Consider the following 14,349-nt stretch of genomic DNA (forward strand, 5'->3'; position numbering starts at 1 on the left):
GCGATAGTTTGCACACGTGGCCGATAATGTCGGCGCTGAGACTAGTATTGGACAGGACGTGAAAGAGAGAAGATGAGTCTAGCTATCAACAAGAGATATCTTCTTGCCTTGTTGTATTTACGACGTAGAAACAGGAAATGTAGATCGCGAAAGCTTTGGGTTCATCCATTATTGACTGTGCGTTATGTAGAAGGTGCTTTTTATACACTATATGAGAAATTACGCGAAGACGATGCAAAATTTTTTAATTACTATCGCATGTCCACACAAACTTTTGATTTTTTAATAGAAAGAATTGGAAACCATATTCAACGCCAGCATACAGAAATGAGACCCTGTATTCCACCCATAGAAATGTTGGCAGTTGCAATAAGGTAAGTCTATTATTATTATTATTATTATTATTATTATTATTATTATTATTATTAAAAAGATTTTAAAATATTCAAGAGTGGGTATACGTTATGGCAATAATTTCTAGAATATCACTTTCAATGGAAAAGAACGTTTTTTCCCGTCGACGGGCTTTAACTCTGACGAACAATTATACAAACAAGTGTTTTATTCAGTCAGGGATTCCGCCAGACCCCCCCCCGATAGGGGGTGTCACCCCTAAACTTCGAGTAACACCCTCCAAACTTCTGCCTTGATCCGAGCCTGAATAGGCGATTTTTCACAATTATTTCATGTTTTGTGCGAAGAAGTCCTATTTGAATATAGAACTTTCAAACGATTGAAAGAATAAGTTTCTTCAAGGGATTTCTAATGAAACTTTCCTGTGAAGAATATAAATTCATTATATTTCCTAATTTGTCAGCTCTGGCAACAAAACGTGTGCTTGTTCCAATCGGTACCGCTTCAGTCGAGAGATCATCTTCAACAATGAATAGAATTTTAACTTCAGAACGGTGCCGGCTCCCCCAGAACACGTTAATAATTTGAAGGTGTTCTTGGAAGAACCTTGTTTACTGATGTTTGAAGTGAAAATAAAAGTGTTGAGGCTGATTTTGAAAATTTTATAGGTTGTGCACAGGCCCATCCGCCCGTATCCAAGGGGGTCTAGGGGGCGGCCCCCCTAAATTTTTGCTGCCCCCTCCTAAAATTTTCACGGTAGGGTTGCAAATGACCTATAATATGGTGATGAACTATAATATGGTTGGATCGGGCCATCCCTAACTTCTGCCTCTTCCCCCCTACATTTTTGGGCTGGCTACCGGCCTGGTTGTGCATACGGGAAATGGTTCAGAAGTCCTATACGAGTGACATCGGTTCAGTTGGACCATGAGTGAATCAAAATAAATGAACTTGCGTTTCAAAGAACATTAAAGAACTTGGAACAGTGATTTTCAATATTTGTAAGACTGCGCCGCGGTTCACAAATATGCTTGTAAATATATTTCCAATACTTTTTTTTTTTTTTTTCATTAGGATCACAAAGAGCATTTAACTTGCTTATTAAACAAACCCGCATAAGGCATGTATAAGTTATAAAGTGGTGTTACAATGTGTGAAAATGTGAAGAAGCGTAATAATGACGGTTCACAGGAGAGTTTGTCAAAATATGCATACGGTAGTCATCAAGACTATTAATACATTCGTGAATATATGAGTCACATTGGTAAAAAATTACAAAATTACAAAATACAAAATTACATTGGCTATAAATTTAAACGAATTGAGTTACCTACAATGTTCCGATAAAGGTACACTCATGTCCAAAATTATTGTCGCATGTCTATAAATATGTTGATGTAGGAATATAATTTTTGCTTTTCAATTTTGTCCTTAAAAGAGTCTGTTGTCTTATCCCATATGCAAGGTCTGCATTCCACAAGTTCGATAAGGATTAAAATATCATACGGAAAAATTTTTGCCATCTCTAAAATTGTAAGCAAAACTAGAAAGGTAAGAACACAAGAACACACAACCTTTTCGCCCACTCACTATAGCTAAACTGGAGAACTCTATCAGGTGGTCGATCCCGGTACAAAGGGGAGAGGGAAAACTTGCATACATAGCTCTGGTCTTTGTTTCCATTCGCCATTTCACAAATTCTTTTAAAAAATGGGGGTAGCGTTGGAAGTTAGAGAAAAGATGTGCGACAAGTGAAGCGTGGAGTCACATCCCTGTTTTTGAGATCACAATCAAGAGAATGCCAAATGAGTCACTTGTCCTCGGGAGCTTTGAAAAGAACGTTTGATTATCCTAGGTTCGTTTCAAAATAATAATAATAATAATTCTACTTGTCAATAAATATTCTATTCAATCATTGCTTATCGAGTGAGACCGGGAAAATTGTGTGCACACAATTCTGATGTAAATAAAAGAAAGTAATAATAATCAGGTTTTTTCCATATGCTTATGTTCACAGAGTATCAAACTTTGAAAATTACGCTTGAATTAATTTCCAGAATATAATAAAACTTAAATGCATTAGTAGATTTAAAAAGATACAATCAAAGAGAGAGAGAGAGAAAGAAAAAAAAGGGAGTAGAAAATAATCAACGGAAATTGGTTATGTAAATTTCCTATATTCTATTTGATAACTATTTAGAGGGAAATCAGTACTCTTCAGACTTCCCACATTTTATATTTATTTAATAAAGGGAATTAGCTACTCCAAAACAGAGACTGTAAAAAAATAAGCTGTTCCAAAGTTGTTTATAGGACAAGATAATAATAATAATATACAATTGTAATAGAAAAAATGAAAAAAAAAAACAACAAAATTCCAAAGAAAAGAAAAAAACAAAAATACACAGCGCCTTGTCACTCGCTTCATCTAACCCGCTGGCCGGCCGACATTATCGGTGGCGTGTGCATCCAATCATAAGAAAACATTGCCCCCGACAAAATCGGTGTCGGCGGTACCGCCGACAGTATCGGGGGCTTGGCCGACAGCATCTGCGTGTCGGAGGAACGGCCGATAATATCGGTGGCGTGTGCAAGCTACGATTTGAATACATTGAAGTCGATTTCACCGCCGACATTATCGGTGGGACCACCGATATTATCGTTGTCGTGTGCAAACGCACTAAGGGTCGCTTAACGGTGGCCGCGACTGTATACCACTATCGATCAATATCCCCCTCCACCGCCGTATCCCCACCAAAACTCTCACAACGTCCTCTCCAAATATGAGAGGTCTTTTTGCTGGACCCTGTATAAAAGAACGTGTTTGTGTGTGTGCGTGTGTCTGCCTGTCGTAAGATTTTCCCATAGAAAGGAGACGTCTTGAACCACTAAGTTTTGTATACAGACAGATATTCGCCAGATCTAATCGCATACGAAGCACTTTTTTTTTCAATTTTTGATTCGAAAGGGGAGTTTCAGGTGTAGGACGTTTAGGTGGTTCAAAAAGTATCGTGTTTCTCAGAAGCCTCTTACGTTCGACAATCCAAACTACTCTACTGTGTCACAGATTGCATATTTTCAGTCCATGAGAAGAACGGGAACGTCTGCAAGTTTGTAACAATACACAACTGAAGCGAAAAGAGACAAATTTCAAAACTGGGAGCTTAATTACCTCTCCTGCCCTTCATCAATCTGAACCCCCAAGAATATACATGCCATGTTTTTGAAAAGTATAATAAACTTATTATACAGACACACACACAAATTTAGTTTATTTTATACACAGAAATGTATTAAGCTTGCTTTAATAAAATTATTATCGAATTTTTACTAAAACTGATTATTGCAAATTTAATTCTTTTAGCTTGACACCAAATAGCATGATGTTTAAACAACAAAGGTTTGAAATTCGCAACCAACAGAGTTGAACAAGCCAATCCAAGCATGCGTATTTGCATGAAGAATAATCGTAAGTAGAGCATAACATAGCGAAAGGAACTGCTGAATTTAAAGCTTAAATTTTGTAACCTTTCAACCTATGCTATCCAAAATTATGAGAAGTTTTGCAGAAAAACTTTGTGCGCTGGTATGAGATGGAGTGAAATGGCTTGTTGAAATGGATACTGATCACCTGTATTTCTGCATTGAATTTCAAAGTGGTTAAAATGTATAATTTTCAGATTTCAATATTGATCTTCATACAGAACAAACAATAAGAAAATGTGAAATGAAATCTTTGAGTTTAATGTCCCACGATTATTCTCTTTGGGCTAAGGCAGACGGGTGATTGAAGAATTGGTGATAATGTGGGAGGAAACAGGAGTATCCCGAGAAAACTCGCGAACACTATGTTGTTCATCACAAGCTTGCTTAGCCGGAAAGGTAAATCCATGTCAAGTGGTCCAGGAAAGGGATAAATCATTGCTTGACTTTATTTTTAAAAAATCTGATTTTTGATATGCAGTTACCTCACCATGTTGTTAGTTCAAAACAACCATTACTTTAGGTTTAGTGACTTTAGGTTTTGAGTGGCAGCCATATTTGGAGGTGGTGTTGTAAAAGGTTACCGAATCTGAAGTATCTCAGCCCCCAGTTCTTTCGATATGAAACAAAATCCAAAATTGTCAGCAAATTGTAAGCTACAAGACTATGTATTAGCCATTGTCGTCCATGAAGTATAGCAGTTCGGTCTGAAAATTTGGTCTGGTTTGAATAGACAATTTGGTTTGAAAAAGTAGGTCATTGACGTTAAAATTTTTAAGTTAAACAGACTATTTTTGCAAGCAGGCAAATGATCAAAAAGGTGAACTTTTCTGGATAAAGATATCTGATAGAGAAGTACTCATTTACCAAGTTTCAAACCTTAGATGTGCCCCCTCTTTTTTCATAGAAAGTCTTAAAAATCCAGAGAAGTGCAAAAGTGCGCACTTCACAGGTATATATCTCTAGTGGGGGACTTGATAAAAATACACAATTCCTTCCCATAACAGATTTGCATGATATTATTATATACCAAAAATTAGAAGTTTCAGATTTGACTATAAGCACCTTTATTATTAACACAATGTTATACCTAGAAATAAGCACAGGCACAAGTACGGATAACAGAAAGTTTACTGTATAGACATCATATATCAGTAGGTAGTGGATAGGAGGTTAAGTTTTTTCGATACCTGGGTGGTATTGTTAGTGATGATATGAAGTGCGAATGTGAAATAAAAGCAAGGATAGGAATGCTGAAAGAAGCTTTTAGGAGAAAGAAAATACTATTTTATGGAGCATTGAATAAAGGTTAAAGAAAAGACTCATAAAATGCTTCGTGTCAAGTGTTGTACTGTATGGGGCGGAAACAGGGACACTGCGCAAGTGATGAAAAACGCCTAGAAGCTTTTGAAATGTGGGTGTAGAGAAGAATGACGAGAATCAGCTGGGTCGAGCGGAAAACAAATGAGAGCGCGTTAAAAATGGTGGGGGAGAAAAGAACAATTTTAGATATTATTAAGAAGAGGAACTGGTTGGGTCATTGGCTAAGAAGGAACTGTATCATGAGGGACGTACTCGAGGGTAAGAGAGGGAGGGGGTGAAGGAGTCGACAATTACTAGGTTCTATCAAAACCGAGAAATCGCACGTGAAGACGAAGAGGGTACCGGACGACCGTGGAGCACGGAACCTTCTCAGTTGCGAGAAATGGCTTGCCAATAATGGCAGAATACCTATGATGATGAAGATGATCTAGATATATACCTAATTATTAAATAATGCAGGCGAGAGACAACATTCCTGTCGAACTTCCCTTTCAATTACACTCTCCTCTGTCATTTCCTCCCCTATTCTAACACTCGTTGGTTGTACATCTAATTAAACCTGGTATTAAATTAGGCATTCAAATCTATCACAAAATACTGATAAGGAAGAAAACAATAACGTATACACCAGCTCAAGAAGCTAAGAATTGCAGATTGAGATTAGGTAGTAATACAAAGCCTACAAAGTATTAACGATTATTTCATGTCTTGTAAGCAAGATAAAGGTAAAGGTAATACGAAAATATTTACTTTGTATTGCACAATGTGCTAGAAGAAAGTCACATGTTTAAAAAGTCACTTAATCATAAATGAATATTACTCTTTTTATCTTAAGCTAATGAATACTTCGCAGTTACTAGTAAAACTTACACATAGTCGGAAAAATTCCTTCGTTTGATGATTTTTAATGCAAACTTAGGACCCAAACAGGCACGTAGGCAGGTTTTCGCAATAGGGGGGGGGGAAGGGGTCCGTGACGAAATACTGTGGTTATCACACCAGGGGCTCGATCATTATAAACTATTTTACTGGCAACATATATTCGTTCGTTTAGTCAGGATTTCGTAATGGGGGAGGGGGACATGAAATACTGTGGTTATACACCAGGAGATCAATCAATCTAAACTATTTTCTGGCAACATACCCATATTGGTTTTTACGACAATAAAATGAGGATATGTTAATAATTATTTTAATACAAAAACCTATGAAGAAATCTTGAATAAAATAATATTTGGTCTAGGAATTAATTCGTGCGGGTGGACAAGAGATGGCGCAACGAACGGAGCGTCCCACAGTTCCGTGTATCCACACATGTGTTGCAAACCCCTGTCATCGCGTATCGTTCGTAGTATAGGGCAGTGGATTAAAGCGTCAACAACACCAGTTTGTAGTTAAGTGAACATGGCGCAATTTGTGCCTGATAAAGTGTTTTTGCGGGGTGTCCTGCTGCATTACTTTAACATGCAGAAAAGTGCGACTGAAAGTCATCGTATTTTGGTGGAAGTGTATGGTGACCATGCTCTAGCTGAGCGAACGTGTCAGAAGTGGTTTGCACGGTTCAGAAGTGGTGATTTCGGCTTGGCAGACCAAGAGCGAGCTGGACAGCCAAAAAAATTTCAAGACGAAGAATTGACAGCATTGCTCGAGCAGGATTCGTGTCAAACGCAGGAACAACTTGCAGCAGCATTAGGCGTTGATCAAACAACAGTCTCCAAACGCTTGAAAGCCATGGGAATGATTCAAAAGATGTCACATTGGGTTCCACATGAATTGAAAGACAGAGACGTTGAAAGACGAAAAACCATTTGCGAATTGCTGCTTCAACGACAGAGCAGAAAGGGGTTTCTGCATCGAATTATTACGGGTGATGAGAAGTGGATCCATTACGAGAACCCTAAACGAAAAAAGGCCTGGGTGAAACCAGGTGAACCAGGTCCATCACAACCAAAACGAGATATTCACTGTGCAAAGGTTATGCTGTGCATATGGTGGGATATGAAAGGTGTGGTGTACTATGAGCTGCTGCAACCGAGTGAAACTATGAATGGAGAACGTTATCGACGACAATTAATGCGTTTGAAGCAAGCTCTGGCCAGAACACGACCAGAATGGGAGAACAGACATGATAAACTTATTGTTCAACATGATAACGCTCGCCCACATGTCGCAAAACCGGTCAAAACCTATTTAGAAAATGTCGGATGGGAAGTTTTACCCCACCCGCCGTATTCACCAGACGTTGCTCCTTCGGACTACTACTTGTTCGATTGCATGAACAACGATTTGATTGGACAGCGGTTTACTTCTTCAGAAGATATCGAAACATGGGTCTCTGACTGGATCGCTTCCAAGGATGAGGACTTCTTTCGCCACGGAATCCGTACATTGCCTGACAGATGGGCGAAAGTGGTGGCTAGCGATGGACAATATTTTTCTTAAGGTATTTATGTATTTTGTGTTTGTACTACAGCTTCAACGTGTGCGTACCAACCGCACGAATTAATTCCTAGACCAAATATTTAAAAAAAGTATTGAAAAAGAGATAGTCTTCCGAGTTCATTCGAACTCGGTTCTACTTGTCTTCTTTCTTCTTCTTTTTCTTATCTTCTTTTAATGCCGTCAAGGATAGCAACGAGATCTCTTTCGGAACTAAAGACATCCTATAAAATGGATTAGTGTTGCAGCGAAATTCAAAATGGCTCATATTAATGGTTCTGGGCATTTCTTAAGTTCTAGCTATGAGAGTGTCTTATCGAACCGGTTTGTAGATCGTCATTTGTAGTCCATAGGATTAGCATGGAGATAGATGAAATTCCGAATGTTTCGTTACAATAATATCCATTTTCAACTTGACTCTCCCCCCGTTTCCTCCATACAAAGCTCCTCATAAGAAAGAGTAACCAAACGCTTGGTGTAGCTTTATATTTTTGATTCATCTTTTTCTCGTTTCTTTCTTTCTTTTTTTTTTTTTTTTTTTTTTTTGTTTCATCCTTATTTATATTTTTCCCTTCTGGATCCGAAAGGAAGGGGGTCCGGACTCCCCGCCCCACTCCTTGACTACGTGCCTGAACCCAAAGGACAGCATACCATAATATTTAAGAGTCTTCATCCCGGCAAAATTAAAATACCGCTAATTTTACAGTAATTATGTGATATCTTCAAATAGATAAAAGATAATTGAAATGTGGAACAAGAGCGCCCAAGACAATATTATTTTGCGTGAGGTACCGTTATCACAAGTCACCAAGTGGCTTTGCGTTTTCATCTGTTTAGAAACGCGAAAATAAATGCCGATTTTCAAAATGACTCGAAATCGAAAGCAGATAAGTGAGTCGTGATAACGGTTTCTCATGTAAAATATTATTGTCTAGGGCGCTCTTGTTCCACATTTCGATTATCTTTTATCTATTTGAAGATATCACATAATTACTGTAAAATTAGCGGTATTTTAATTTCGCCGGGATGAAGACTCTTAACAAGCTTGTGTAACATGTCGAGGTCTACAACCATGCCAAGTTTGATCCACATCGGATGAGTTCAGTAAACTTCGTATGATACATAATCGTTGGAATAGCCAAACCCATATCTCAAAAACTGCTATTTTGAGTTAACATGGATATATTATATGATTTAACGAGATCTATTGATCGCTGTAAGAACCTGTAAGAATCATTCCTGAGATACCGGGAAAGCACATAAAGGAACACACGAGCAACTAACCCAAAGTATAAAAGAGCAACGGAAGATTAAAAAAAAATATGAAAGTATTACTAACAATAATAGCAGTGACGTTACTAGGGGGCAAACAGAACTTGTGCCCCGGGCGCCAGATTGGCGCCGCAAAACTGGAGAAATATTTATTTTCACCATCAGGCAAGGAAAGGAGTTTTAGCAAACTAAAGATCATAATATAATACAACAGAAACATAATACAACAACGACTCAACAACCTTAGGATCAAATCCATAGAGTATAAGTTAGCTTCAAAGCCATATTTTGAGGACATTGTAAAAATCTTTGCAGCCAAAAGAGCTCTTAAAGTTAAATTTTAGTTCCAGCTTTTTGTATTTTAATTTATATCGATTTAAGAGATTTGCAAAATGTCCAAGTATACTACTCGAGATAACAGTTTCACTGTTGTCATAATTGAATACTTCTATTCTAAAGCAACAGACTATTGATTCCTTCTACACACATGCAAAAACATTGTGATTTCCAGTTATTATAATAAGACTATAAGAATGTGTTAGGCACGCTACTCTCAGATTATTTGGCAATCAAATACTAATTAGTTTGGTGTTTTATATTGTACTAAAAATTAAATTGTGTGTTGCAATTTTGAAATCAAGCTTTTCCATTTGAAGAAAAAATGGAATAGGAGAATTATTGTGATGCCAATATCAGGTGTAGTTGAGGAGCGTTTTGGTTTGGTTAGTCAGGCGGAAGAAGGGGTGCTAAGGGGCAACAACTAGCCTGATTGCGTCGCTCAATAGCAGATACTAGTGTGGTCCACAAGACGTTGAAAAATGCACTTCAAACAACAGAAAATGAAGAAACAATATACAGAAGAGCGTAAATTGGACAGAACATGCCAAATTGTAAGAAACTTCATGCAAATCCCAGAATAAAGAGGAAAGCAGGGGAAAACTACTTAGATTACCCATATATATCACCTTCTTAGATGACGAATGGAAAAATACATAATAATAGACACAAGATGTTAGGCAAAATGCCTATTCTTTAACATTAAAGATATGATCAAAAATAACGTTTTAAAGTTTACCGTATGTGGGAAGTTATAGTTTCAATTTAAGCCAATTTTATTTTGCCTATTTCGCCCATTCCTGCCTAAATAACTGCTTACTACTTAATGTTCCCTATTCTATGCGACTTTATTGAGGAAAAATATATATAATTTAGTATTTCAAGAAAGGATTCTGCCTCTTTCGAGAAATATCGCATAAATGTTGTTTGTAGTGATAAGATGTAAAACTTTGGACTACTGTCTGCACTGATAAAGTGCTGTTAAGCTTTGGACTGTTATGTGTAGTGATAAAGTGCTGTAGAGAATGTATTTTCCAAATACAAACGGAATATACGTCAAGCTTCGTTTTTGTTTATAAAGTAAAAGAAGATCTTAACATTCAGGTATGTTTCTATATTCTTTGATTATTATCTATGACTCGAATTGATTTTTTAATTGTATTGAATATTTTACTTTATTATTAGGAGTTACATTTTAGTGCCTATTTTACTGTCTATTTTTAAATTTTAAGTCCTATTTTCCAGGGTTTTAATGTCTAAACGTCCGATCTCTAATAATAACAATATTAACAATGAACTCTGCTAGACAGTAAAGAGGATCACACGAACAGTTTCAATTTCGCTCGGAGACCGCACGGGGATATTCGTTGCCATCGAACAGTGCGACGTATGACTTCTGGCCCACATATCCGTCGCCGTTACCTGCTGACATGTTAACATATTGACTCTATTAACGAGTCTGGCCGAGATAACCGCTCTACCTATCTCTTAAAAGAAAACAAGAAAAAATCGCTTTCGTTTAAGAATCATCGTGTGGAGTAACGGATGTACAATGTACGAGGCGCGTTCGGAAAGTAACCTGCGATCGGTCACTGTGTGTGAAGTAGTGGAGCAGCGCTACAATCTTTATACACAGACGTGCGCGATAGATCAGTCTGCACTGCATTCAGCCATGTTAGGGTGAAGGTTGTCTGATCGTTAGTTTCACTTTTGTAGCGTCTCAAAAAATGTATTGCAATAGAAAACTCCGCCAAGTGCGAAGTGCAAGCTGTTATACGTTTTCTTACGGCAAAACAATATCCGGCAGCAGTTATTCATCAGCAGGGCCCGGATCTTGTTGACCTAAAAATGTTTAAAAAATGGCCTATAAAATGACACTAAAATTCCTGTAAAATGACCCTAAAATCACAAAAAATTGACCTTAAAACTTACGTTTTCTCAAACTTTTATTTCATTAAACATTGACATTTTTTAATATCCATTGGATTTTTAATTAACATTTCTCACTCATATTCAAAAAGTTTTGTTTCAGTTAGTTGCAGTCCATTTATCACTTATGTCCACTGATCAGTCCATTGTACGGCATTGTAAGTATTGAAAGCGTCAGTTCACTTCCGAGTTGAAACTAGGAAGCACTCTTAAACAATAAAACTTAGCAAGTTTAGACTACAGGAAAATAATAGATAAAAACACGTTTAAAGCCCTTGTACGCCTTCTAATGCATTTTTAGTTATTCACGTGATAACATTCATTGTGGTCAATAACCCAAAACTGTCTGTTTGGCCCAAACTACCAACCCCCGCCTTTCGTTAACCAGCTACAGTTTAGTTTTAATTAGCTTGTTAAGAATGCCGTTTTTCCACTCCAATAGTCAGGAAGTAAGAAAAGAGATTATTCAACTTCGTCTTTTCCACATCCGTAAACCGTGTTCATTTAAAGATTTCCTTATGTAGAAAAAAAGAATAAAAAGACCATAAGTGACCTAAAAGTTACCTTAAAATATTAAAAAAATGACCTGAAATTTCAAAACAGCAAAAAGAGACCAAAAGTTGATCCTAAAAAACTATATTTTTAGAACCTAGAGTTGATGGATAACGTTTTTACTTGAACTTGCCTTCTTTTATGTGGAACAGAAGAAAGTTGACTTGTCAACAAGATCCGGGCCCTGTTCATCAGGAACTTTGTACCGTGTATGGACCAAGTGTGATTAGTGAAGTTGTTCCTGAATGGATTCGTTCATTTAAAAGTGGAAGAACAAACATTCATAACGAAGAGAGGAGTGGAGGCTATCAGTGGTCACTGATGAACTCGTTCAGAAAATTGATTGAAACGGTCGTGAAAATCGACGTTTTACAATCTCGGAACTTTCCGTTGAATTTCCACAAATTTCCAAGATCTCAGCGCTTTGGTGGTGATGAGGAGCTGATGATGCGGTCATAGATGGCTCAAGGCACAGGCGGGAGATATTTATGCTGATGGAATTTCTAAGCTAGTGCAGACACTAAAGTGCTTGAATATTTATGAAAACAATGCTGAAAATAGAGCAAAGAAGTATTTTTGAGATGTATATAATAAATAATTCTTATTTACTTTGGTGTTTCTTTTACTTTCCGAATGGCCCTCTAATAAGGTCTACTACCGTAATGCTAATACTTCGCTGGAAGACTGCAAACGGACACGAAACAAATTTTTTGCTGAAGAGCATTAAAATGTTTGGATATGAACTTACGAAGTTGCCTGAAATATTGCATAAAAGTTCTGGAACACGATGGTGTATGTGCCGTTCAATCAAGTTATTGGTAAAAATGAAAGCTGTCTTTCCTTTTTACTTAAAAATAGAACGAACAATTTGGTCGACTAATTATTATTATTATTATATAAGCCAATATTTCATTTTCTGGAGCTTTCTGCACGGACGGACATTGATAAAGCGTCCCCAACTCCATCGCAGGCAGGACTTCTTCCGTGTCAGGGCCACCGTCACTCACGGCTTCCCTTGATGGATCGATATCAGGGAGAAGTTCGGAGGAAATTCAAGCGAAATCTCTTGTTACATGCAGCGCGTTTGTTTCGCTCTTTTGATTCCGCTGGGAACACGTTGTTCTATTTTCTGCCATATTGAATTATTCCACTACGGGATCCATTACAGAGGAAAATCGGTAAACACAAAAGAACAGAGAGAAATGTATCAAAGGAAAAGAGAGAGAGAGAATTGAAATCTTGTGACATGGTACAGATAAAGCTTCTAAAAATAATGAAGACCAGAAAGATGAATCTGGCAGTTACTGAACTGTTTTAGTGGTAATGTTCAAATAATAGGAGGGTTTCGAGCCCAGTGACAATCTATAAAACGCAGTGGCGGCGATTGGACGTTAAAAGTGGGGGGGCAAGACATGATCTGGATATTAGGCGAAAGGTCGTATAACTAATAGGATACTATGTTTTTCAGTTAAAATATCGTATATCGTATTTCATGTTAATAAGTAAATTGACAGAGCAATGCAAGTAGGTACTAGCCCTTTGTACTCTTAAAGAACAAAAATGTAAGAAGAGATTTGATTCCTTGCTCATGAACGTCTTAAAATTCTGCCTGGAAAATTGTGTGATTAGGTTATTTAATAATAAATTTGCGAAACAAATAAATGGAAAGGATAAAGCTAATCATAGTAATAAATAATGAAGCTTGTTTTGTAGGTTATATTGAAACTGGGGATTAATGAACAACTTGTATTTTTAATTCCACACATGTCATTAAATGTATGTTATTACTCTTAGAAAATGAAAGACAGTAAATACTACAAGCATATGCTACGACATTTAAAGAAATAAGCAATTGCAATATTAATTGCTTTAGATTGCAATTAAAATGCAATTCCTGTAGCTATCTTAACTTCACGGGAAGACAAATAACCAATATGTACTCACACAACAGTAAATATTGTATGGCACCATTTTTTCTATGAACCAGTAATACATAGAAAAACTTTACATTTCCAAATGAAACTATATACATTAAGGAGCCACTTCAAAAAACTGGGGGACAACTGCCCCCTCTTGCCCCCGCTAATCGCCGCCCATGATGATACGTAAGACTGATGTTCACATACGAAGCGAATCAGGAAAATACCAAGGTAATCTCTATATTTAAACGAACAAGTCCTACCTGGTTCACATATTGACTGATTAACGCTTATACTAAACTGCTTGAACTAGAAACCTGGAATTTGAATAGCACACAGGATTTGTGACGAAAGGTACCACTAATGAATGATTTTTGGAAACTCGACGTGGAAGGGGATTCAATTATTATAATAAGATGTTCATGTTTGGGAATCTCTTGAGTTCAGATACGTGAAATTTGGTATCTAGACTTTTCATATAAAATACGTAATTAAACATGTTTCAAATTGTAAGGGTACGGCTTAGTAAGATGACTACGCAAAGCGAATTCTAATTGGGCGGGATTTCATGTTCAGATGAATGAAGAAGAAAGTACGCAAAATATGCCTGCAGTAACATTGGAGGCATTTGCTAGTTTAATATTTTTTTCTCTCTTGACAATGCAGTTGGTTCGATTCCGGGTTGTGATGGTCAATACCATATCCATGCGGTTTACTCCTACCTTCATCCACCAATCCTTTC

At 37.1% G+C, this 14,349-nt stretch overlaps 1 protein-coding gene across 3 annotated transcripts in view; it reads right to left on the reverse strand.

Moving 5' to 3' along the window:
- The window catches only part of ZnT63C (solute carrier family 30 member 1), a 281,272-nt gene that overhangs the window by 216,727 nt on the left and 50,196 nt on the right, over nt 1-14,349 (reverse strand). The window lies entirely within an intron of this gene.

This window comes from Thermobia domestica, chromosome 14 (genome assembly GCF_964235325.1).
Source record: "Thermobia domestica chromosome 14, izTheDome1.hap1.1, whole genome shotgun sequence".
In the NCBI taxonomy this organism is placed as follows: domain Eukaryota; kingdom Metazoa; phylum Arthropoda; class Insecta; order Zygentoma; family Lepismatidae; genus Thermobia; species Thermobia domestica.